Here is a 5,000-nt window from a genome sequence, read left to right on the forward strand (position 1 = left end):
CAACGCGAGCTTATGACTCGCGCTTACTGGGAATTCCTCGTTCATGGGGAACAATTGCAAGCCCCAATCCCTAGCACGAAGGAGGTTCAGCGGGTTACCCCGACCTTTCGGCCTAGGAAGACACGCTGATTCCTTCAGTGTAGCGCGCGTGCGGCCCAGAACATCTAAGGGCATCACAGACCTGTTATTGCTCAATCTCGTGCGGCTAGAAGCCGCCTGTCCCTCTAAGAAGAAAAGTAATCGCTGACAGCACGAAGGATGTCACGCGACTAGTTAGCAGGCTAGAGTCTCGTTCGTTATCGGAATTAACCAGACAAATCGCTCCACCAACTAAGAACGGCCATGCACCACCACCCACCGAATCAAGAAAGAGCTATCAATCTGTCAATCCTTCCGGTGTCCGGGCCTGGTGAGGTTTCCCGTGTTGAGTCAAATTAAGCCGCAGGCTCCACTCCTGGTGGTGCCCTTCCGTCAATTCCTTTAAGTTTCAGCTTTGCAACCATACTTCCCCCGGAACCCAAAAGCTTTGGTTTCCCGGAGGCTGCCCGCCGAGTCATCGGAGGAACTGCGGCGGATCGCTGGCTGGCATCGTTTATGGTTAGAACTAGGGCGGTATCTGATCGCCTTCGAACCTCTAACTTTCGTTCTTGATTAATGAAAACATACTTGGCAAATGCTTTCGCTTCTGTTCGTCTTGCGACGATCCAAGAATTTCACCTCTAACGTCGCAATACGAATGCCCCCGCCTGTCCCTATTAATCATTACCTCGGGTTCCGAAAACCAACAAAATAGAACCGAGGTCCTATTCCATTATTCCATGCACACAGTATTCAGGCGGGCTTGCCTGCTTTAAGCACTCTAATTTGTTCAAAGTAAACGTGCCGGCCCACCGAGACACTCAATAAAGAGCACCCTGGTAGGATTTCAACGGGGTCCGCCTCGGGACGCACGAGCACGCACGAGGCGGTCGCACGCCTTCGGCTCGCCCCACCGGCAGGACGTCCCACGATACATGCCAGTTAAACACCGACGGGCGGTGAACCAACAGCGTGGGACACAAATCCAACTACGAGCTTTTTAACCGCAACAACTTTAATATACGCTATTGGAGCTGGAATTACCGCGGCTGCTGGCACCAGACTTGCCCTCCAATAGATACTCGTTAAAGGATTTAAAGTGTACTCATTCCGATTACGGGGCCTCGGATGAGTCCCGTATCGTTATTTTTCGTCACTACCTCCCCGTGCCGGGAGTGGGTAATTTGCGCGCCTGCTGCCTTCCTTGGATGTGGTAGCCGTTTCTCAGGCTCCCTCTCCGGAATCGAACCCTGATTCCCCGTTACCCGTTACAACCATGGTAGGCGCAGAACCTACCATCGACAGTTGATAAGGCAGACATTTGAAAGATGCGTCGCCGGTACGAGGACCGTGCGATCAGCCCTAAGTTATTCAGAGTCACCAAGGCAAACGGACCGGACGAGCCGACCGATTGGTTTTGATCTAATAAAAGCGTCCCTTCCATCTCTGGTCGGGACTCTGTTTGCATGTATTAGCTCTAGAATTACCACAGTTATCCAAGTAACGTGGGTACGATCTAAGGAACCATAACTGATTTAATGAGCCATTCGCGGTTTCACCTTAATGCGGCTTGTACTGAGACATGCATGGCTTAATCTTTGAGACAAGCATATGACTACTGGCAGGATCAACCAGGGAGCTGCGTCAACTAGAGCTGAGCAGCCGGCCGCCCGGGAGTGTGTCCCGGGGGCCCGCGCGAACACGCAAGCGTCCGCTCAATTATTCTGCAAACAGGAGGAGGCTGAGCTCCCCTGCACAACACACCTCGAAACCCTCTCAGGTCCCGGCGGCGCGCAGCGCCGTCCTAAGTACTTGGTCGGGTTCGAGAGAGGCGCAATCGCCCGGAGTTAGGCGAGTAGACGCTTTAGGTGCGACCACCCGTGCTCCCAACTGAGCTTGCCGCTGCCGACAGAGGCCCGGGAGCGTGCTGTCGTGGCATTGCCGGCGGGAGACAACACGCGCCACCTACGGTGACCGGCAGCTCCAACGCCAGCGCCACAGAAGGACAAAAGCCCTACTTGGGTGCCGAAGCGAACTCTCCCAGCACAGCGCACGCGCCAACACGTCCGCACAGCTGCGATACAAACCACCTGCGAGAACCGCTGGGGCGACCGAGCAGCAGACGGCGTCGCGGCGCCGAGCGCCGGGCGGCGGCGCATCCTCAGCGCACAAAGTCCTCAATCGGACCAGCACACTGCAGATGGCCACCGCGCTTCGCACCGGGCCCGCGAGGACCTACTTTGGCCGCAAGGCGCCGCGAGCAGGGGGCGCCGGCGCGCAGCTGCGCCGCCTGCCGCGTCCGTCGGCCGGCGCGCCTGCCACCGGCCGCCCCCACCAGCCGGCTGTAGCGCGTGCGCCCACGCACCGCGCTGCCAGCACGCCGGGCGGCCCCCCCTCACCGGCCGGGGACGGTCCCACCCAGCCACCGCCGCGTATCGCCTCACACCCAGATCCCCTTTCACGTTCGTGGGCATGGTGGGTCCCCTTTCACGTTCGTGGGCATGGTGGGTATCCCTGAAACAACCGGTTAATAGCTCGACCGATCGTCGCCAACACTGATTCACCTCTAGCGAGAACAACCGCACCACAACGGGTTACCGGTTGTTCATTTGCGTAACGTCACCAGCAAACGTACACGTCCATCGCCATTTGCAACGAGTATTGCATGCCTGTGTCAGGTGTCACAACACACTACGTCTGCCCACATAGACGCAACAACATGTGCACGCCTAGAGAACACGTGGAAGGTAGACCCCGTACGTATGCGGTGTCCATTGCGCGAACGACTGTCAGCCCGCCTCTGCAGCATGTCGCAGATGTGGAACGCGGTGCAACATGCTATCACGGTGTGTGAGAAGAGACGACTACGTCCGAATACACGCTCCACTACATCAACAGACTGCTCATGCTGATCGCCATCCAGGGCGTCCGTTCCTCCCACACGTCTGTATGGCGTACCACACTGCAATCCAGCTCTTATAGGGAGACGACACGTAGCTGCGTGCACAATATTTGGACTGTATGGTCCGCCGTTGCTAGGCGCTGTCGTCATACGGTCACATGGGCCACGATGTATCATTCAGTACATACGGAGCAATGTGCAGTACAGTTTGTGGGTTTTGCGTACATCGGCGGACAGGTGACAGGCCGTACCACAACGTAGGCTGAGTACGTCGGCATGCGAAGGGCATTGAACATGCAAACTTCTCACCGACCAGCTTGCGAAGGCAGGGGGGAAGGGGGGGGGGCATGTACGTCCTGCTGCTATCCACACTACAGTGTATAGCAGGAGCATGTGGAAAGTCAGCAACACCTGCAAGGTGTTTAACATGACGCGATACACAGGGGACCGGGCAGTGCGAGTAGCGAACTATATTGCGAGGGTTGCGGTTAGGCAACACTACACTACTTTAACGGGTTGCATAACAATTACAGAGCAGGTTCAGCGACAACGTGCGTCAGGTTAAGGCGCAATATAGTTTAGGTTACGGCGCACTTTAGGTTAGGTTAAGGCACATTATAGGTTAGGTTAAGGCACAACATGGGTTACGTTAAGGCACAACATGGGTTACGTTAAGGCACAACATGGGTTAGGTTAAGGCACAACATGGGTTAGGTTAAGGCACAACATGGGTTAGGTTAAGGCACAACATGGGTTAGGTTAAGGCACAACATGGGTTAGGTTAAGGCACAACATGGGTTAGGTTAAGGCACAACATGGGTTAGGTTAAGGCACAACATGGGTTAGGTTAAGGCACAACATGGGTTAGGTTAAGGCACAACATGGGTTAGGTTAAGGCACAACATGGGTTAGGTTAAGGCACAACATGGGTTAGGTTAAGGCACAACATGGGTTAGGTTAAGGCACAACATGGGTTAGGTTAAGGCACAACATGGGTTAGGTTAAGGCACAACATGGGTTAGGTTAAGGCACAACATGGGTTAGGTTAAGGCACAACATGGGTTAGGTTAAGGCACAACATGGGTTAGGTTAAGGCACAACATGGGTTAGGTTAAGGCACAACATGGGTTAGGTTAAGGCACAACATGGGTTAGGTTAAGGCACAACATGGGTTAGGTTAAGGCACAACATGGGTTAGGTTAAGGCACAACATGGGTTAGGTTAAGGCACAACATGGGTTAGGTTAAGGCACAACATGGGTTAGGTTAAGGCACAACATGGGTTAGGTTAAGGCACAACATGGGTTAGGTTAAGGCACAACATGGGTTAGGTTAAGGCACAACATGGGTTAGGTTAAGGCACAACATGGGTTAGGTTAAGGCACAACATGGGTTAGGTTAAGGCACAACATGGGTTAGGTTAAGGCACACCATGGGTTAGGTTAAGGCACACCATGGGTTAGGTTAAGGCACACCATGGGTTAGGTTAAGGCACAACATGGGTTAGGTTAAGGCACAACATGGGTTAGGTTAAGGCACAACATGGGTTAGGTTAAGGCACAACATGGGTTAGGTTAAGGCACAACATGGGTTAGGTTAAGGCACAACGTAGGTTAGGTTAAGGCACAACGTGGGTTAGGTTAAGGCACAACGTGGGTTAGGTTAAGGCACAACGTGGGTTAGGTTAAGGCACAACGTGGGTTAGGTTAAGGCACAACGTGGGTTAGGTTAAGGCACAACATGGGTTAGGTTAAGGCACACCATGGGTTAGGTTAAGGCACAACATGGGTTAGGTTAAGGCACAACATGGGTTAGGTTAAGGCACAACATGGGTTAGGTTAAGGCACAACATGGGTTAGGTTAAGGCACAACATGGGTTAGGTTAAGGCACAACATGGGTTAGGTTAAGGCACAACATGGGTTAGGTTAAGGCACAACGTAGGTTAGGTTAAGGCACAACGTGGGTTAGGTTAAGGCACAACATGGGTTAGGTTAAGGCACAACATGGGTTAGGTTAAGGC

The 5,000-nt window shown here is 53.6% G+C and overlaps 1 non-coding gene across 1 annotated transcript in view; it reads right to left on the reverse strand.

The window, feature by feature from the left end:
- Positions 1-1,716, reverse strand: part of LOC126431622 (small subunit ribosomal RNA) — a 1,909-nt gene extending 193 nt beyond the window's left edge. Inside the window, exon 1 of the ribosomal RNA XR_007577661.1 lies at positions 1-1,716. This exon is cut by the window's left edge and continues 193 nt beyond it. This is a non-coding gene — a ribosomal RNA (small subunit ribosomal RNA).
- Positions 1,717-5,000: the final 3,284 nt, after the last annotated feature.

This window comes from Schistocerca serialis, unplaced genomic scaffold (genome assembly GCF_023864345.2).
Source record: "Schistocerca serialis cubense isolate TAMUIC-IGC-003099 unplaced genomic scaffold, iqSchSeri2.2 HiC_scaffold_1102, whole genome shotgun sequence".
NCBI lineage: Eukaryota > Metazoa > Arthropoda > Insecta > Orthoptera > Acrididae > Schistocerca > Schistocerca serialis.